Raw genomic sequence first — 22,145 nt, forward strand, 5'->3', positions numbered from 1 at the left:
ATATAATTCCTTCTGTTTCTAGTTGATGTTTTGTCAACAGGTTTATGGATCCATCAGCTTCTACATGAGAGTTTGGAATGCTTGCCGTGCTCAGTGATATGATCTGAAAATTATCAGAAACCTGGCTTTGTGAAAGTCCTTTCCATGAATCTCTGAAGATGATGCACTTTTGCACAAGCATCAGAGTAAAGCAATAACCATCTGTAAATGACAAAAGACTTAGAAAGGACAATGGTTAAATTCTGCTAACAGTTCATTATAACGTTATCAACCAAAATTTGGTTATTTCTGTGACATACATTTTAAGGTAATTGCTAGAATTATGGCTGATCGTCTTATGCCTGAACATTTCAGATTTCTAGGAATTTCATATAATTACTAGAATACTTACATTAATAACATATACCCAGGCAAATATAACCTCAAGAACGTTTAGCATCACTTCTTATTTGACAATGTCTCCCATGCAATTTAACATGTCATATAAGCCTAATTAGTTTAACATCCTATTTTACAAGGAGAGAAAACAAAATCTTTTGAGAGTTTTCAGCGGCCCTCTGGAAAATCCCACAATCCATTCAAGGTCAAAAAGACTTCATTTAAATTAGATTTGATTTGGGGAAGTTTGTCAAGAATATCAAGTTTGGACACTTAGCTAAATAGACTCAGAGATCATTAAGGAACAATACTTAATTATATATTAAACCAAAGTGAATACAAAAGATTTTAAAGGCAAATTCATAAGGTTGCATAGCTGTCAGAAAAACTGAGATCTTTTACTATTATAGAGATTCAGTTTTCTTAAGTAATAAAAAACCTGGTAAAGCCCACAGGAAGCACAGGAAATTATTTTGTTAAGACACAAAACATTTGCTTTCTAGGGAGATTCAGCAAAACATACAGAAAAACCTTCCAGAACCTCTTATCAGGAGCACACTAATAGTCGAAGAAAACTTTGTCCTTTCAGCAGATGAAAGAAAAGTAAATTTCAGTTTGACATAAGCACACTATTGATACTAAACCTTATTTTTTAAACCATAATAATAAATGTATTCAGTTTAGCCAGCTAGACCACACAAGTTAAATTCCCTCTCCCTCTGTCTCTCCCCAACTTTCTCTATGTATTTGTTTTGTTATTTATTCTCCTCTTTCTCATTCTGAAACAACCAGTCATTCTACGTTAGGATAAAATTTGTTTTTCCCTTAAGACGAATGCATCTCCATTCCTCCAACCTTTTTCTAACCCATAACACATTGTAATTTCTTTTTTAATACTTAAACACATCCTTATTTCCTTCATATGTAGATGAAATAGTTTCTCTTACTCTTTCTAGTAGTTTTTTTTAGTTGAGGGTCCTGATTTTATTTTATTATTATTTTTTTAAATTTTATTTTGGTATCATTAATCTATAATTATATGAAGGACATTATGTTCACTAGGCTCCCTCCCCTCACCAAGTGCCCCCCACATACCCGTTAACAGTCACTGTCCATCAACATAGTAAGATGCTGTAAAATCACTGCTTATCTTCTCTGTGTTGCACAGCCCTCCCAATGTCCCCCCCCCACTATACAAGTTAATCTTAAGGCCCCCTTTCTATTTTCCCGCCCTTATCCATCCCTTCCCACCAGTCCTCCCCAGTCCCTTTCCCTTTGGTAACTGTTAGTCCATTCTTGGGTTCTGTGCTTCTGCTGCTGTTTTGTTCCTTCAGTTTTCTTTTGTTCTTATACTCCACACATGAGTGAAATCATTTGGTACTTGTCTTTCTCCGCCTGGCTTATTTCACTGAGCATAATACCCTCTAGATCCATCCATGTTGATGCAAATGGTAGGATCTGTTTTTTTTCTTATGGCTGAGTAATATTCCATTGTGTATATGTACCATATCATCTTTATCTATTCATCTACTGATGGACATTTAGGTTGCTTCCATATCTTGGCTATTGTAAATAGTGCAGTGATAAATATAAGGGTGCATCTGTCTTTTTCAAACTGGAGTGCTGGATTCTTAGGGTAAATTCCTAGAAGTGGAATTCCTGGGTCAAATGGTATTTCTATTTTGAGCATTTTGAGGAACCTCCATATTGCTTTCCACAATGGTGGAACTAATTTACATTCCCACCAGCAGTGTAGGAGGGTTCTCCTTTCTCCACAACCTTGCCACCATTTGTTGTTGTTTGTCTTTTGGATGGTAGCCATCCTTACTGGTGTGAGATGATATCTCATTGTGGTTTTAATTTGCATTTCTCTGATGATTAATGATATGGAGAATCTTTTCATGTGTCTGTTGGCCATCTGAATTTCTTCTTTAGAGAACTGTCTATTCAGCTCCTCTGCCCATTTTTTAATTGGATTATTTGCTTTTTGTTTGTTGAGGTGTGTGAGCTCTTTATATATTTTGGATGTCAACCCTTTGTCAGATCTGTCATTTATGAATATATTCTGCCATACTGTAGGATACCTTTTTGTTCTATTGATGGTGTCCTTTGCTGTACAGAAGCTTTTCCTATTTGTTCATTTTTCTTTTGTTTCCCTTGCCTGGGGAGATATGTTCAAGAAGAGGTCACTCATGTTTATGTCTAAGAGATTTTTGCCTATGTTTTTTTCTAAGAGTTTTATGGTTTCATGACTTACATTCAAGTCTTTGATCCATTTCGAATTTGCTTTTGTGTATGGGTTTAGACAGGGATCCAGTTTCATTCTCTTACAGGTAGCTGTCCAGTTTTGCCAGCACCATCTGTTGAAGAGACTGTCATTTCCCCATTGTATGTTCATGGCCCTTTTATTGAATATTAGTTGACCATATATGTTTGGGTTAATGTTTGGAGTCTCTATTCTGTTCTACTGGTCTGTGGCTCTGTTCTTGTACCAATACCAAATTCTCTTGATTACTGTGGCTTTGTAGTAGAGCTTGAAGTTGGGGAGCGAGATCCCCCCACTTTATTCTTCCTTCTCAGGATTGCTTTGGCTATTCGGGGTCTTTTGTGGTTCCATATGAATTTTAGAACTATTTGTTCCAGTTCATTGAAGAATGCTGTTGGTAATTTGATAGGGATTGCATCAAATCTGTATATTGCTTTGGGCAGGATGGCCATTTTGGTGATATTAATTCTTCCTAGCCAGGTGCATGGGATGAGTTTCCATTTGTTAGTGACCTCTTTAATTTCTCTTAAGAGTGTCTTATAGTTTTCAGAGTATAGGTCTTTCACTTACTTGGTTAAGTTTATTCCTAGGTATTTTATTCTTTTTGATGCAATTGTGAATGAAATTGTCTTCCTGATTTCTCTTTCTATTAGTTTATTTTTATTGTATAGAAAAGCCACAGATTTCTGTGTGTTAATTTTGTATCCTGCAACTTTGCTGTATTCTGATATTAGCTCTAGTAGTTTCGGGGTGGAGTCTTTAGGGTTTTTTATGTACAATATCATGTCATCTGCAAATAGTGACAGTTTAACTTCTTCTTTACCAATCTGGATTCCTTGTATTTCTTTGTTTTGTCTAATTGCCATGGCTAGGGCGTCCAGTAATATGTTGAATAACAGTGGGGAGAGTGGGCATCCCTGTCTTGTTCCCAATCTCAGAGGAAAAGCTTTCAGCTTCTTGCTGTTCAGTATGATGTTGGCTGTGGGTTTGTCATATATGGCCTTTATTATGTTGAGGTACTGGCCCTGTATACCCATTTTGTTGAGAGTTTTTATCATGAATGGATGTTGAATTTTGTCAAATGCTTTTTCAGTGTCGATGGAGATGATCATGTAGTTTTTGTCTTTCTTTTTGTCGATGTGGTGGATGATGTTGATGGATTTTCGAATGTTGTACCATCCTTGCATTCCTGGGATGAATCCCACTTGGTCATGGTGGATCCTTTTGATGTATTTTTGAATTCAGTTTGCTAATATTTTGTTGAGTATTTTTGCATCTACATTCATCAGGGATATTGGTCTGTAGTTTTCTTTTTTGGTGGGGTCTTTGCCTGGTTTTGGTATTAGGGTGATGTTGGCTTCATAGAATGAGTTTGGGAGTATTCCCTCCTCTTCTACTTTTTGGAAAACTTTAATGAGAATGGGTATTCTGTCTTCTCTGTATGTCTGTTAAAATTCTGAGGTAAATTCATCTGGCCTTGGGTTTTGTTCTTTGGTAGTTTTTTGATTACTGCTTCAATTTTGTTGCTGGTAATTGGTCTATTTAGATTTTCTGTTTCTTTCCGGGTCAGTCTTGGAAGGTTGTATTTTTCTAGGAAGTTGTCCATTTCTCCTAGGTTTCTCAGCTTGTTAGCATATAGGTTTTCATAGTACTCTCTAATTATTCTTTCTATTTCTGTGGGGTCCGTGGTGATTTGTCCTTTTTCGTTTCTGATTCTGTTAATGTGTGTTGACTTTCTTTTCCTCTTAATAAGTCTGGCTAGAGGCTTATGTATTTTGTTTATTTTTTCAAAGAAGCAGCTCTTGGTTTCATTGATTTTTGCTATTGTTTTATTCTTCTCAAGTTTATTTATTTCTTCTGTGATCTTTATTACATCCCTCCATCTGCTGACCTTAGGCCTCATTTGTTCTTCTTTTTCCAATTTTGATAATTGTGACATTAGACTATTCATTTGGGATTGTTCTTCCTTCATTAAGTATGCCTGCATTGCTATATACTTTCCTCTTAAGACTGCTTTTGCTGCGTCCCACAGAAGTTGGGGCTTTGTGTTGTTGTTGTCATTTGTTTCCATATATTGCTGGATCTCCATTTTAATTTGGTCGTTGATCCATTGATTATTTAGTAGCATGTTGTTAAGCCTCCATGTGTTTGTGAGCCTTTTTGCTTTCTTTGTACAATTTATTTCTAGTTTTATCCCTTTGTGGTCTGAAAAGCTGGTTGGTAGGATTTCAATCTTTTGGAATTTACTGAGGCTCCTTTTGTGGCCTAGTATGTGGTCTATTCTGGAGAATGTTCCATGTGCACTTGAGAAGAATGTGTATCCTGTTGCTTCTGGATGTAGAGTTCTGTAGATGTCTATTAGGTCCATCTGTTCTAGTGTGCTGTTCAGTGCCCCTGTGTCCTTACTTATTTTCTGTCTGGTGGATCTGTCCTTTGGAGTGAGTGGTGTGTTGAAGTCTCCCAAAATGAATGCATTGCATTCTATTTCCTCCTTTAATTCTGTTAGTATTTGTTTCACATTTGTTGTTGCTCCTATATTGGGTGCATATATATTTATAATGGTTATATCCTCTTGTTGGACTGACCCCTTTATCATTATGTAATGTCCTTCTTTATCTTTTGTTACTTTCTTTATTTTGAAGTCCATTTTGACTGATACTAGTATTGCAACTCCGGCTTTTTTCCCTCTGTTGTTTGAATGAAATATCTTTTTCCATCCCTTGACTTTAAGTCTGTGCATGTCTTTGGGTTTGAGTTGAGTCTCTTGTAAGCAGCATATGGATGGGTCTTGCTTTTTTATCCATTCTGTTACTCTGTGTCTTTTGATTGGTGCATTTACTCCATTTACATTTAGGGTGATTATTGAAAGGTATGTACTTATTGCCATTGTAGGCTTTAAGTTTGTGGTTATCAAAGGTTTAATGTTAGCTTCTTTACTATCTCACTGTCTAACTTAACTCGCTTATTGAGCTATTATAAACACGGTCTGATGATTCTTTATTTCTCTCCCTTCTTATTCCTCCTCTTCCCTTCTTTATATGTTGGGTGTTTTGTTCTGTGCTCTTTTTAGGAGTGCTCCCATCTAGAGCAGTCCCTGTAAGATGCCCTATAGAGGTGGTTTGTGGGAGGAAAATTCCCTCAACTTTTGCTTGTCTGGGAATTGTTTAATCCCTCCTTCATATTTAAATGATAATCGTGCTGGATACAGTACTCTTGGTTCGAGGCCCTTCTGTTTCATTGCATTAAGTATATCATGCCAGTCCCTTCTGGCCTGTAAGGTTTCTGTTGAGAAGTCTGATGATAGCCTGATGGGTTTTCCTTTGTAGATGACCTTTTTTTCTCTCTGGTTGCCTTTAATACTCTGTCCTTGTCTTTGATCTTTGCCATTTTAATTACTATGTGTCTTGGTGTTGCCCTCCTTTGGCAAGTTGTTCCTCCTTGTATCCCTTGTCATGGGAGTTCTGTGTACCTCTGTTGTCTGAGAGGCCATTTCCTCCCCTAGTTTGGGGAAGTTTTCAGCAATTATTTCTTCAAAGACACTTTCTATCCCTTTTTCTCTCTTTTCTTCTTCTGGTACCCTTATAATGCGGATATTGTTCCGTTTTGATTGGTCACTCAGTTCTCTTAATATTCTTTCATTCTTGGAGGTCCTTTTATCTCTCTCTGCATCAGCTTCTCTGCGTTCCTGTTCTCTGTTTTCTAATCCATTAATGGTCTCTTGCATCTCATCCATTCTGCTTTGAAATCCTTCCAGAGATTGGTTTATTTCTGTCTTCTCCCTCCTTAGTTCTTGCATATTTCTCTGCAAGTCCATCAGCATGGTTATGACTTTTGTTTTGAATTCTTTTTCAGGAAGACTGGTTAAATCTATCTCCCCAGGTTCCTTCTCAGGGGAAGATGTAGAAGATGTTGAAGCTGTCTCGGTTAGTCTTGCCTGGATCAAATTTTTTTCCCTTTTCATGTTGATAGGTGCAGTGGTATGCTATTGATGCATCTGTCACCTGGGAGAGCCTATACTTTTTCCAGTTGCTCCTGGCCTTTCTTTACTGGGACAACTGCAACCTCTCGTGGCTTGTGTTGGGCAATTGCATGTAAACTGGGTCTCTGTATCTTGACCGTCTGGTATGGAGGAAGCTCCCTTGCTGTGGGCGTGACCAGCCTCAGGCTGCTGCTGTCGTATGGCGGGGCCTCGGAGGGGTAATCAACGGGGGGCTGTTTGGCTGTTTACCTGTGTGAGGGGTCTCAGAGCTGTTGCCCAGGGGGTTAGTGCTCCTGGAGTTCCCTAGAATTTCCAGCTGCTGAACTGTGACACGGGATGGTTCTGTCCAGTTGTGGGTCCCTGTCCCTTTAAGACTTTCAAAGCACTCGCTTTTCTTTGTCACAGATGCACCGGCTGTGAGGACCCGCTCACAGGTCTTACTGTCCTGCTTCCCTAGTTTCCAACACCCCACTCATGCACTGTGTGTCTGCGCTCTGGTGCCGATGGCTAAGACTGCGTGTTTAGCAGTCCTGGGCTCCCTTTTCCTCCCTGCTCTGACTCCTCTCCTCCCGCTGGGAGCTGGGGTGAGGGGCCTTGGGTCCCGCCAGGCTGCGGCTTGTATCTTACCCCTTTCACCAGGTGCTGGGTTCTCACAGGTGTGGATGTAGTCTGGCTGTTGTCCTGTGTCTTCTGGTCTCTCTTTTAGGGATAGTTGTATTTGTTGTATTTTCAAAAATATATATGTTTTTGGGAGGAGATTCCCACTGTCCTACTCACGCCGCCATCTTGGCTCCCTCTTTCTAGTCGTTTTAACTACATACATTAAAAGTGATTCGTAAACCTTATAAACCATAATCTATAGTGAAAACCAGGAAGTAAGCAATCATGAACTGTGTATTCGAAACCAACATTCTGTAGCCTGGCCAATTTATGAATACACTTGAAAATTTCTAGAAGCATACACTCCACATAGTACAATCTTTCAATGTGGCATAAGAAACTTATTTTAACAGATCCCACTATCTTTTGCTCCTCTAAGAAGACAATAGTAGGTATTCGTTGACTATGTTTAGCAACAAATGTTTTGGTGTGTTATGTTATTCGGAAAGTGTTCTAGATAATTAAACATCTCCATCATTTAACTTAACAGAAAAACTACAAGGGTGGAAGTTACTAAAATTATTTGGGAAACTAGGGAACTATAAGTGGATGTTTTATAAAACATAGTTATTGTTTGAAAGTTCTTTTATAAAATTTTGCTTGGGTTAATTTTATTCACTTGCTCTTTACAATTCTACTTATATCACTCACGAAGATTTAATGAAACATTAAACAGCTAGCCATCATCTTCATTTGTTTTTATTGCTGATAGACTTTGTAAGATGTAACATGAACATATGATTGGTAAACCTAGGCCAAATAAATGTTGTACATCTGCAATATATTTAATGGTGATAACTCTGAAGACATAAAGACATATCTGTCTTTATTAAACCAAGCACCTAAACTACCTTTAAGAAAATCATCTGAGATAATCTGAACTTGAAAAACTTCTGGGCTAATTGCTAGTATATTTCACAAACTTTAGGAGCTGTACTGATTTATATAAGCATTTATTTTTCTTCAGGTGAATTAAATAGAGACCTTTTACAAGTTAATATTAGAAATATCATCTGGAGGTAAAAAAAGATCACACATCTGTAACATATAGACATATATAACCTATAGACAGATGCAAATAGAGATGTCACAGCATTCACTTAAAAATTTTAGCCATCAGATAGATAAAATAATAAAAAGCTCACTAGTTTACAGAACACTTGAATCCAAATTATGTTTCTGGATGATGGAAAATGATAAGATTAACTGCTTAATCTTAACTGCTTAATCATTTCTAGAGCCTATCTACATATAAACAATCTATAATATTTAGTGTTTAAAATATCCTTCTCTTTCTTAAATGCATGAGAGTCCTGTCTGCAATGTCTTGATCTTATGTGTCATATGCAAGCCCTTTGAGGTGGGTGAATAGAGGAGATTTGAATTGGAAAGGATATGCAGGCTTTCAATCATTTCAAGAACTGCACTTTAATTTCCATAAAGACTCAATTTTTTTTATTCTTAAAAAGCTTAGTCTATAAGGGGAAAAATGAAGTAAGTGCTCTATATAATATTCTATACAATGTCATATGCAGTAAACACTAAAAAGTGCAGTCTGAGGCAGAGTATGGACAGATGAAGGCATGCTAAAGACTGCTGGGTAAACCAAGGTGAGTGTTTCAGAAATGGCGAGTAGACAAAGGGAGTCAGAAAGGCACATGGCTCTGCTTAATTTTATAACATCATCAAATCAAGTCTAAAGCTTAAATAACAGATAATACACCCAGATATAAGAAAAGCATATCGGAGTCAAAAGAAGAGTAAGACATTGATTAAGATGATTTGTTGCTAACAGTTTTTTGAAAAGTAATACCTCTCACTATAAAGATCTTTCCATCAGCTTCTCTAAGTTGATTCTGGTAAATTTAAATAATCTTTTAACTCCCAGCCCCTGTTCTGTCATAGCCACATTTGTGTTTACAAGTAATCACGCTTTCCTCCTACCAGCTGGTTTTCTAATTTTCCAGTTTCTAAAAACTTATAAACAGAAGAAAATCTGATAAAAATAACTTGACATCATGTGATATGTTGACACATTAAAGAAATCCTGTTGTTGCTTAACCAAGGTTGAAAGGAAAGGAGCGACACACAGCAGCAATTCACCGGAGAGTTCTGCTTTATTAGGGAAAGGTGCTGGGTTATATAGGAAGGGGCATGAATTGATGGAGGTGTCACTTCTACGGGGCTGGTAGCTGGTGGCGAGGTGCTGGGATTGGGAAGGGAGCGAGAGGTGATTGGGCTTCAGGTGGCGCCGGCGGGAACCGAGGACCCCGAAGAGAAGCCGGAAGTTTGCCATCTTACTGGTGGGGGCCCTTCATTCCCCCGTTTCTCCTCTATGGGGTTGTGGACGTTGCTTTCTCTCTGGCTGCTTCCTGCTGAACAGGGGCGGAGAAGGGAGTGAGGGCTTGAGGATTGGGAGGAAAGGGTTGATAGGACTCCCCACAGTAAGGATGAGTAGGTGTGGACTTCTTCAGGTTTGGAAATCAATGAAGGTTCCCTGTAACCATAGGTCGAGGACCTGTTGATTCTAATGGTGCTAAGAGGATATGGGTGTCAGGAGCCAGGTGTCTGCAGCAATTGTTTCCAGGAACAGTTTCCAGTGGAGAGGGGGGTCCATCTCAGCGTGTGGTGAGGAGGTCACGTGAGGGTGAGGGATCTTCTGTGGCCAGAAGCTGGTAGTTCCTGAGTGAAAGCTGGTTGAAAGCTTGATTAGAGATTTTTCTGACTTGGGATTTGATGAACTTTATTATACAGGGTAAGAAGAGACAGGCGAGAAGAATGATTATTATGGGGCCTGCAATGGGCCAGAGCCAGGTGAGGAAGGGTTTGTTAGTATTGAAGAGAATGGGTTGGAATTGGAAGCAGAGTGGAGGCTAGAGGCAAGGTTGGTGAGTTTGGTAATGTCAGTTTCTACAATGCCGGATTCGTTGATGTAATAGCAGCACTCTTCCTGGAGGAAGACACAGGTGCCGACCTTCTCAGCTGTAAGCAGATCTAGGGCCCGCCGGTTTTGAAGGGTGACTTTAGCTAGCAAAGTGACCTGTCTTTGGAGAGACGCTAGGGAATTGGCAGTGGATGTCAGGGCTCCCTCAAGTTTGGCGTTGAGATCTCTAACTGCCCATAGAGAGTGACCCAAGGCTTCTCCCAAAAACCCTGCCCCAATGGCTGAGGTGATCAAAGAGCTACTGACCATGATGGGAAGGAAAGCAGCCCTTTTTGTGTGCGAGGGCAAGGGAGGTTGGAGCTCAAGGAATTCTGCCATGCTGTAAAGTGTAAGCTGTGGGATTAGGGTGACGAGAATGCAGGGTGTGCTGGAGTTGAGAGGCAGTGAAGTGCGCTGGAGGGGGGTGGAGTTGGGCCTACACAGTGGTGGATGGTGAGATTATCTGCGTATTCTGGTTCACATAGGGGTATGTCTGCCAGGGGGCAGAGGGGTTGTCTTTCTTTATGGAAGGAGTAGTTGGAAATATTAAGGGGCACGGCGGCCAGCAGTGGGCGCTGTAGTGATCCACACAAGAAACAATTGGTGGTGTTAAGGGTGTGGTAGAGAAAGATGGTGGTGTCCTGAATGAGCTGTAACGAAGAGTAGGAGAAATGGGAAGAGGGGTGGGGATAAGAAGATGAAGAGGCGCCGTCAAGAGTTTGGATAATGACTTTTTCGGAATGTCCGATATCTGATCCAACTTGAGAGATCTGGGAATGAGAGGGAACATACTTTCGAGAGATGTGAAGGGTACCATGGGGGGTCGAGGACCCCTCGTAGTAAACTGAGGCTGTGACTCCAGTGGCCCATTGAGAGTCCCAGGGATCTGGGATTGATAAGGAGAATGAGCAGTTGGGATATTTAATGAAACGGTTGGAGGAGTAATACTGTGGGTACTGGAAGTTACCCATGTAGTGAATGGTGCAAGACCAGTAGGGACATCCCCCGTAGGTGTCTTGCCATCGCCTGCAACAGGCTTGTCTTTGGTCATAGAGGAAGCAGAGGTAGGGAGAATAAGGGTAGCTGCTACACACACTTCGGTGGAGGGAGGAAAGTGGAGGTTTAAAGGCTCAGAGCAGCTTTTCAGAGGGCAGTCTGGTGTGGCAATGAGGGCAGTAACTTTTGTTTGATGCTGTGTGTAAGTCTGTCTGACTTTGAATTGCCATACAAAGGAGGCTAGGGTGGTGGGGAAGACAATAGCAATGAGGAAAAAAAAGTGAGAGAGCAGTAAAGGAGGAAAAAGTCATGATTCGGGTATGGATGGCAAAGGGGGTGAACAGGATTTTGGGGGAAAGAGGACAGTAAGGTCAGGAGTCTGGAGGGAGGGAGAGTCTGTAAACTTTCGTAGGTTAAGAGATCTTTTAGGTGATGTGGGGACAGAATGGTTAGGGGTGCCCTGAATGTCAGTTTATGAGCTTCCTTCTGCAAGAGCTGTCTAGCGGCTAATGCTCGTAGGCAGGGAGCCCATCTCTGAACTGTGGGGTCTAATTGCTTGGAGAGATAAGCTACTGGTGCAAAGAATGGGCCATAATATTTGCCTAGGACTCCTAGAGCTTGACTGGACCTCTCATGAATGTTTGAGAAGGGCTTCGACAAATCAGGAAGATGGAGAGCTGGGACTTCCACAAGGGCTTGATGGAGCTTAATGAAAGAGTGTCGTGGTGAGGAGGATAATGGTTCTTTAGGGGGGCTCTTGCTGAGGTTATATAGGGGTCTTGCTAACAGGGAGAAATTAGGGATCTACGCTCTAAAATATCTAGCCAGGCCTAGAAAGGAAAGGATTTCTGTCTTGGTTTTGGGAACGGGCAGGTCAGAGAGGAGCCATTTTCTGTCTAAGGTAGTGGACTTTCTTTGTTGAGATAGAAGGAATCTGAGGTAAGTGACAGGAGGGGAAGAGATTTGAGCTTTGACGGCGGATACTCGGTAACTTCTGGAAGCTAGAAGGTTAAGTAGGGAGGCAGTGTCAAGTTGAGACTGTTCTCACGAGGGACTGCAGAGTAGAAGATTGTCTATGTATTGTAATAAGGTGGACTTGGAGTGATCATGATGAAACTGTTTGAGGTCCTGAGCTAGGACCTGTCTAAAAATATGGGGACTATCTCGGAAGCTTTGTGGCAAAACTGTCCAAGTGAGTTGTTCAGAATGTCTTGTGTATGGGTCCGTCCAGGTGAAGATGAAAAAATCTTGGGAGCAGGGGTCTAGAGGGATAGAAAAATGGGTCCTTGAGATCTAGGACTGAGAAGTGGGATGCTGAGGCAGGGATCTGCGATAAAAGGCTGTATGGATTTGGAACTAAGGGATGGATAGGGACAACGGCTATGTTGATGAGGCTTGGACAAGGCGGAAAGATCCGTTGGTTTTTTTAACAGCTAATATGGGGGTATTAAATGGGGAGTGAGTGGGTCTGAGGTAATTTATGTTTAAGAGATCTTGAATGATGGGTTGGAGGCCTATGAGGGCTGAAGTGGTTAGGGGGTATTGGGCCTGACAGATATACTGAGAGGGGTCACGTAATTTGGTAGAGGCAGGGGGACATAGGGCCACGGAGGGGCTTGTAATGTCCCAAACTTTGGGATTTACAGGGTGTATGAGGGCGGAACCGGAGCTTTCATTGGGTAGAGGGGTGTTGTTGGCTATGAGGGCTATCAGAAAGGCAGTACTGGGGGCCTTGGGAGTGGATATAGTTATGGAAACATGGAGGAGGGAAAGGATATCTCGTCTTAGTAAAGGGATGGGACACTGGGGCATAACCAGGAAGGAGTGGGAGAAAGGTATGGGATTGTCTAGGATTGTGCATAAAAGTGGGGGGGGTTTAATGGGAAAATCTGTTTACCTCCTACCCCGACTATAGGAGTAATGGCTGGCGTTGTAGGGCCCCGGTATTCTTGCAAGACTGAAAAGGTGGCTCCTGTGTCTAGGAGGAAGGAGATGGGGCGACCGTCTACTGTTAAAGTAACCCTGGGCTCCTGTTTGGTGATGGAAATGGTTGGGCGAGAAGCCCCTGGGCCCCGTCAATCTTCCTCTGCCAGCCCCACTACGGCGGGCTTAGGATGGGGGTTGTTCGTCCAGCCTCCCCTTTGGGTGGTTGGGCAATTAGACCTCCAGTGGCCCTTTTTGTGGCATCTGTGGCATGGGGTGGTAGGAGATCTGGGGGAGGGGCACGCTCTTGACCAATGTCCCTCTTTTCCACACTTGAAACAAGCTCTTGGAGGGGGCTTGTAGAGGGGCGCACAGGTTGTGGTTTTATCAGCTGGTCCAACATCTGGAAATTGGCCTGATCAGCTTTTTGTTTACGGCATTCTTTCTCCTCCTCCCAGTTATGGAAGACTTTAAAGGCCACTGTTAGGATCTCAGTCTGTGAGGTTGCGGGGCCCTGTTCTAACTTAATGAGTTTAGCTTTAATGTTTGGGTAGCTTTGAGCTAGGAAGTATGTCATAAGGACATGTCTTCTTTCAGGTGTTTCTGGGTCCAGGCTGGTCTGTAATAGGGCTGGAGTGAGTCTGTCTAAGAACTCGGAGGGGATTTCGTCTCTCTTTTGAATTATGTCTTGGAGCTTTTGAAAATTGACTACTTTACGAGCTGCCTTTTCCAGACCTGGTATTAAGCAGGAGGCAAAAATATCTCGAGAGCGGAGACCTACAGCGGTGTTATAATCCCAGTGTGGGTCTTGTTTGGGGACAGCAGTGGGGCCAGGGGGATAGGTGGGGTCAGGCCTGTGGGTTTCAGTAGCGTGCGTTTGGGCAAAGTCCCAAACTCGTCTACGCTCTTCAGGGAGGAGAGTATTGGCCAGGAGCATGAAAATGTCATGATGCGTGAGGCTGTAAGACTGGAGGGTCCATTGAAACTCCCTGATGTATGTCGTGGGATCAGTGGAAAAAGAACCTAGGCGTTTCTCTAGTTGGGCTAAATCTCCTAAATGCCTTTGGATCCTGCTACCTCCAGGAAGGGGACGATAATTTTGGGAGGCTCTCAGGACTAAGTCTGAGGGGGACTGAAGGGTTCTGGCTCAGTCTGTGGGGGAGTGACGTGGTCTAGCTGTGCCTATTCAAGCAGGTCCTGAAGTGTGGAAGGGGGACAAAGAAAATAAAGAAAGATAGAATCAGACCCACGTGTTGCCAGCCTGCAGCCCAGCTGCTTGCCTCTGCTCCTTTAGTTGGGCTTGAACTCATGACTCTGAGGTTAAGAGTCCCATGCTCTACTAACTGAGCTACAGCAGGGCTCCAGTTAATTGCTTATGGAATGCATAAACAGAATGTTCTTTGTTCTCCATTCCTGCCACATCGGCAAGTGGGGGAAGGGCATAGCTAGAAGCAGGGGCGGTGTTTCTACACATCTTCAAGGTCTCCCTATTTTCAGAGTGAGGAGTCTTGGCTCGTCTTCAAGGACAAGATATGTTTTTGTGGACAGATAACTTCCAAGGACTGCACCGGTTGTTCTCTAGCTTGTGCTTTCCCATGCTGCGTTCAGACATGGGGGAAGGTGCTTACCCATTCTCCCTACAAACATGTGAGAAGACAAAGGTGGTCCTTAACAGGGGAGAAATAGGTGATGAAGTCAAAGACGGAGGAGGCCCCGGGACCTAGTTAAAGGGGGGGCTGAAAGGCTCAGGCTTAATCTGCGGGGGACGAAGGCAGAGGAGGTGAGATGGGGGAGGAGATGGTGGGGAAGGAAGCGAGAAGGGCTGTTGTAGGAGAAGAAGGGGAAGGGAGTGAACGGGAGGCTTCTGCGGGGGTGGCGGCTTGCAGGCTAGGAGAACTTGGGAGGGGGTGGGGGGGAGGAGGAGGAGGAAAGCTTCGATATAGGGAATCTCCTTCCATTTTTTCAGGCGCTGGCAGTAGTTAAAGAGATTGTGAGTGATGTGAAGGAAGCGAGAAGGGCTGTTGTAGGAGAAGAAGGGGAAGGGAGTGAACGGGAGGCTTCTGTGGGGGCGGCGGCTTGCAGTCTAGGAGAACTTGGGAGGGGGTGGGGGGGAAGAGGAGGAGGAAAGCTTCGATAGGGAATCTCCTTCCATTTTTTCAGGCTCTGACAGTAGTTAAAGAGATTGCGAGTGATGTAAAGGAAGGGAGAAGGGCTGTTGTAGGAGAAGAAGGGGAAGGGAGTGAACGGGAGGCTTCTGCAGGGGCGGCGGGTTGCAGGCTAGGAGAACTTGGGAGGGGGTGGGGGGGAGGAGGAGGAGGAAATCTTCGATATAGGGAATCTCCTTCCATTTTCTCAGGTGCTGGCAGTAGTTAAAGAGATTGCGAGTGATGTTAGGATCAAGAGTTCCCCCTGCGGGCCATTGGTTGTTATTGTCTAGGGGGTATGTCGGCCAATCTTGGGAGCAATATTTACGGAGAAGTTTTGGTTTTATATCAGGCGTCAGGGAGAGGGTAGCCAGATGCTTAAGCAGGCATTCAAGAGGTGAACTTTCAGGGAGGGATGAGGAGGCTCCCATGGCTAAAGGACAGAGAAGGAGACAAACAGGGGAAGACGAACGGAGATCCTCGGACTGGGAGCAGACCACAAAGAGACAAAGGGTGTCCCCGATGATCCATGGTGGTCTGCGGAAACTCATATACGAGTCGGAATTTCTTAGGAAGTGTGGGTCGTCACCCAGACTTCCCTAAGAAGGCAGAGTGCCGGAGTCACGAGGTACCTAGCGCTAGGCGTTTTTGGCAGACAGAACAGATTTCGGCGGACAGAACAGAAGGAGGAGGGGGCGGGGAATGGGAGCGTTCTCATCCGCAAAGGAGTCACCTCATTTATGGCTGTTGGAGGGGGGGGCCTGAGAGTCTGCCGCAGCCGTGAAGGCCTGAGACAGGGATTTATGGCTGTCGGAGGAGGGGCCTGAGGGTCCACAGCAGCCGTGAAGGCCTGAGGCGGGGAGAGTTCCCTCCTCATCCCCGAGCGTCAGGGCCTTGCCGGACGATCACGGTGAATGGCAGTGCGATAGCTCGGAGAAGAGTGGCCCACCCAGGGAAATTTTGCTTAAAAAGTTTCAGCACTGATGGAAGGGACAGTGAATGCGTTTATGACTGTCGGAGGAGGCGCCTGAGCGTCCACCGCAGCAGTAAAGGCTTGAGGTGGGGATTTATGGCTGTTGGAGGAGGGGCCTGAGGGTCCGCCGCAGCAGTGAAGGCCTGAGGCGGGGAGAGTTCCCTCCTCATCCCCGAGCGTCAGGGCCTTGCCGGACGATCACGGTCAATGGCACTGCGATAGCTCGGGGAAGAGTGGCCCACTCCAGGGGGAAAACTTACCTAAAGGCCAGAGAGGAGTGGTGAGTGTGATGAGCCAGCGCTGGAAAAAGAGGACGAGGGCAAGCTGCTGCTGGTGTCAGGGGGAAGATGGAGCCCAGTTGGGGTGTCCCGTCTCCCGGGTTTCGGCACCAATGAAAGGAAAGAAGCGACACACAGCAGCAATTCACCGGAGAGTTCCGCTTTATTAGGGAAAGGTGCTGGGTTATATAGGAAGGGGCATGAATTGATTGAGGTGTCACTTCTACGGGTCTGGTGGCTGTTGGCTAGGTGCTGGGATTGGGAGGGGAGCGAGAGGTGATTGGGCTTCAGGTGGCGCCGGTGGGAACCGAGGACCCCGAAGAGAAGCCGAAAGTTTGCCATCTTACTGGTGGGGGCCCTTCAAAGGTCATATTTATATTCTTAAATATTCCCTAAAGAAACAAAATTTCTATGTAACGTTTGAATGTCTTTGAATGGTTTACACTTAAAATAAAGTATCATACACTATTTTTAGAAATGCACATGTAATACATTACTTTCTATTTTCTTTTTCATTATAGAGTGATAAGTTATCCTATAAATAAGCCATCTCACGAACTCTGATCCAAAATGTGATTTACCACAAAATTAAAGTAGTTTAAGGTAGGGAAAAGCAATTAAAAGAGTTGTAAAATGGAAGAAAAAGAAAAGATGGGAAAATATATAATGAACCTTAACTTTCCATTAGAAAACAATTTTTCAAGTGAAACATAATTTTTCTAAATGCTGAATTACCATTATAGAAACCATGTGGACCACTATATGGGTACTTAATTAGAAAGCAAATAGGAAAATTGTCCCTTAAGACAAAAATTAGACAATATTTTAACAGTGAAAGTTAGGCAAAAGGTTTGAAATTTTTAGAATGTTTCACTCAAAACTATTCAGCAGTTTTGAATTACTTATGTAGTAACAGGATGGTTTACCTGTGAAAACCAAATACAATATTAAGTTTCAGCACATATTCAACAATTATACAGAGTACTTTACAAAAAGAAGATGGCTTTCTTGATAGCAAAATGACAGAGAAATGTAAACTAAAATTACACAGCATTGAAAGGGAGCCTACCATTATTCCCTCTTATTTAAATAAACTGTCAAGAAGAAAACTGTTGGGAGTCATAGAATAAAACAAATGAACCATCATAACAAAGAAGATACAAGAATATTTCAAAATATAATGCAAGAGTAAAATCTAGCCCCTCTTAAAAAGTTTAGAACGCACTGTTAGTTCACAGGCAATAATACGCCAGGTTAACCTGAAAACAGTTGTAGTGGCTTTAAAACATGTATGCAAATTCTCTGACACCCAGTCTTCAAATGATGGGCCAGACTTAGTGCTTCACTAGTATAAAAAAAAAGTGGCATAAGGGATACTGTGATATCATGACTCGTTGTTGAAAGAAAGGACACAGCTTTTGCCTGGTGTACAAGTTCTCTCTTGGGGCACTATTAAAACCCAGCCACCATGCTGTGAGGGAGCTCAGGCCACAAAGAATTATACTTTTTATTTAAACAAAATTTTGAAATATTTATTTATAAGATAATAACTGTCTTTGAAATTAAGCAGTTTACTGAGCAATTAGTTTTGTCCATACACATTCACATGTTATTGCTGTAAAGAAGATATTTATAATTTCTCCAGTTTTAATCTGAACATACAATTTGTAGTAACAAGATGCAGATTCAAGTACAGATCTTCTAATTTTTGTTGTTCTATCTTCACACACATCTAATAGGAATAATAATACCATTTTTTTAAACTTACTTTATAGGTAGCAGGCATAAGATTTATATGAAAAAATTTCCCCAAATCACTAAACAAACATAGGGTAAAACACATAAAGTTTTATCATATTAACTATGTTCTAACATTTGATTTGCTTTTTATATTCGAACCAAAATAAAGATTGAATACTTTCAGAACTATGAAACTCAGTAGTTAGTTAGACAAGGTGAAGTAGTAAAACTAGTCATAATAATAAACTGATTCATCCATGTTCTCAATTACATTAATAATAATTGTAAAAACAGATTAACATTTTGTGAAAATACTCATATTTATTTAGGAGTTCTTGTCCATATCAATGGACTGTCTGGCATCAGCCACGGCATCAGGTACTCGGACAGTCATATTGTCCATAGATTTTGTCAAACAGGTTTGGCAGCCCAACCGGGATCTGTTAGCCCATAAGCCAGATCAAGCATGTCATTCTCCTCATCAGTGACTGCTTCTAACTTCTCAAATATGTGATCTTCAAAGATGAGATGACAGGTAGAGCAAGCCAAGGTACCCTCAAATGCACCAAAACCATCAATATCTAGATTATTTTCAACCACAACATCTAGTAGAGAGTCACCAATTTTTCCTTTGGCTGTTAATGTTACACCATCACGGTTTACAAAGTGGACTGCTATTTTATCTTCTGAGCTGCGGTGCGCCTGCGCCGACGCGCTCAGCGCCCGGTGCGCCCTGACACGGCCCCCCCGGCCCCGCTCGGTGCTTCCGCCCGGCCCCGGCCTTCCGGGAGGCTCTCGGCTCAGGTGAGAAGCAGCCGCCGGTAGGCTGCGCCGCCGAGGGCCGCGGTGGCGGCGCGCAGGAGCCAGGCGACCCCGCGGCGGCCATAGCCCGCGGTCGCGTGACTCCCAGATGCAACGCCGGCCGCGAGCCATAAAGACTCAATTTTTAAGACTGTGTCAGTGTTTTTTAATTCCTCTAGGAATTGGGTTGCAGTCAAGGGGGTGACTTTCCCATCCAAATGCATTATTTTCAATTTGCTTCATTGTATCAAGGAGATTTCCAACTCAGATGGAAATCAAAAGATTCCTATTGTTTATATTTAGAGCTGTATGTGTTTAGAATATTTTAACAAATCATACTAATAGTTCAATTTTGGCTTAGGAGAAAAGGCCTTATAAAGTTTCTTATGCAGCTCTGAATATCAGCCTCTAATTTAGTCAACTTTTGACCACAGAACTCCTTAAGCTAATCCTCTCAAAAATCTTACATCAGGTTTCACCTGGGACAAAGAGTAAATACTCCTTCCTGTACTGAAATCCTTTCTTCAATTAATTTTTCCTTTTCCTTTTAAGCCAAAGGTTTGCCTATAAAGTGAAGCAAAATCAGATAATGTAGAAAGTTGTGTAAGTCCGGGGAAAGGAAATCAGGGGGCAAAATACCTCTAAAAGCCAAAATCAGTCAAAGGGAGAAAGTTTAAAACTCGTTTATTGCTCAAAAACTGCAGTCCCAGGCCTTCTTTCTTCTCTGCTCAAGCAGTAACCACAGCGGCCCTCCCCCTCACCTCTCAGGTACAGATAAGCCCTCTGTTGCCCAGGTATCACCTATTGATATGGAGGTGGACTTCTCCACCCCTGAGGAAAGATGCAAATGCACTAAAGCCATACTTCTTTCTACCTCTGAGCCTATTGATATGCAGATGACTAAAGCCAGGCGAGATATTCTGCAAATATTACAATTTTATCCCCAGTTGACTTCGCAAAATGCAAGACATCCTGTCCTGGGCTACCGAGGAGGCACCAATAAGAAAAACAAAAGACAACTGTGTGGTGCAAGAATGACCGCTCAGATCCTCTTGATGCCGGGGTTCTTGTTTGCGGAGCCGAAGAATGAGCTTCACAAACAGTCAAGGTAGGAGAGCAAGGTATAGGCTTTTATTTAGAGATATAGTGAAACGACGGAGCTCCCGGCTCACGCCAGGAGCGGACAAGAGAGTCCGTCGTTGCGTTGTCTAGGGGGCTTTATAGGCAGTTGAGGATTTTTCGAGAACATGAAAAAACTTAGGGGTGGGGACTTGTCAAGTGGTTCCTGAATATTAAAAATTAACTGTAAGGAATTTCCTGCCTTGATTTCTCTCTGGGACACCGGCGCCTTGGTCTGGGAGCATATCAAAAGGCTGCCTGCCCAGCCCCCAAGGTGGGCTGAGGTATTGTCTACTTGCTAAAAAGAATCTTGCCTCTTGAACTTCCTGGGTGTTAAAATCCAATCTTATCTTTAAGATGGAATTCTTCCTGCCTTTAACTATGCCGTCTACAGCTGGGTCTGCATGCTAAGTTAGTTGCTCAGTTTGCAAAATCACCTTGTCAGATCTGAAGTCGGAAAGACAGCACTTAGGCCTGGGCCTTTTAGCATGCTAAAGTGAATCTTACACATGGTTACAAATGATTAGCATAGTAAAACATGTGTTACTCTTCTTTATCTGGGAAACTGGTTAACTGATTTCACTGAAGAATGATTCTAGTGCTCAATGTTTAACAGAGTTTTAGTAGGGGGGTTTCCTTGCATGTAGTAACATTGCTCTGACTGCAAATATCCTGCCCTGCCCCTCCGGAGGCTCTCACCCTACTCTGACTACATCCATGGTCCCTATCTCACTCTCAGGTTGCTACTTTATATGTCTGTGGTCATGAACACCACAGCCTGTTGTGCCCAAAGTCGCGAATCCCAGAAGACCACCAAGGAGCCAACACCGATGCAAAAGCAAAGAGCCTTTATTCGAGCTAGCTTGAGCTCAATCTCTCATCTACAACACAGTGGCAAGATGCCAGAGAAAGAGAGCGAGTTTCAATACCACAAAGGTTTTATGGGGTTCTAGGGCAGTTAGTGGGGTGATGGTTGTGGCTCTGGCTGATTGGCTGGATCTAGGGGTAGTTGGTGGGGTGATAGGTCATGGCTCTGGTCAATTGGGTGAGCTCTTTGCTGACTGGAGAGGAGAGAGACCAAGCTCCGATTGGGTGAAATAGGATCCAGGTCCTGATTGGCTGAGATAGGATCTGGATCCCAATTGGCTGAAATAGAATTAGGGAGCTTGCCCTTTCATTTCCCCCTTTCTCTGGATCCTAAGAAGGGACCCAATTATGGGTCTAATAAGGTTTTGCAGTTGTAAGGAGATAAAGGCTGATACTGTTGTCTTAGCACCATTAGCTGGACTGTATTAATTCTGTCTTTAATAAAAGTTATCAGTTTATTGAGGATACTTGGTCTAAAGGTAACAAGATTACTAGGGGCTTGTATTGAGCATGGAGGACTATCAGTTGGACAGCCCCCACGTGGTCTCTGAGAATCTGGACCAGCCTGTTGATGATACAGGGCCCAAGGGTTAATAAAAGGAGTAGGATGGCAAGGGGTCCTTGAATATTAAAGATAATTTCCTGCCTTGATTTCTCTCTGGGACACTGGCACCTTGGTTCGGGTGCACATCAAAAGACTGCGTGCCCAGCCTCTAAGGTGGGCTGAGATACTGTCTACTTGCTAAAGAAACCTGCCTTTTACTATGCCATCTATAGCTGGGTCTGCATGCTAAGTCAATTGCTCAGCTTGCAAAATTACCTAGTCAGATCTGAAGGAGGGAAGACAGCACATAGGCCTGGGCCTTTTAGTATGCTAAAGTGAATCTTATACATGATTACAAATGATTAGCATAATAAAACATGTGCTACTCTTCTTTATCTGAGGAACATTAACTGATCTCACTGAAGAATGATTCTAGAGCTTAATATTCAACATAGTTTTAGTAGGGGGGTTTCCAGCATGTAGTTACATTGCTCTGATTGCAAATATCCTGCCTTGCTTTCTCCAGAGGCTCTCACCTTATTCTGTCTAAGACT

This window comes from Manis javanica, chromosome X (genome assembly GCF_040802235.1).
Source record: "Manis javanica isolate MJ-LG chromosome X, MJ_LKY, whole genome shotgun sequence".
Classification (NCBI taxonomy): Eukaryota; Metazoa; Chordata; class Mammalia; order Pholidota; family Manidae; genus Manis; species Manis javanica.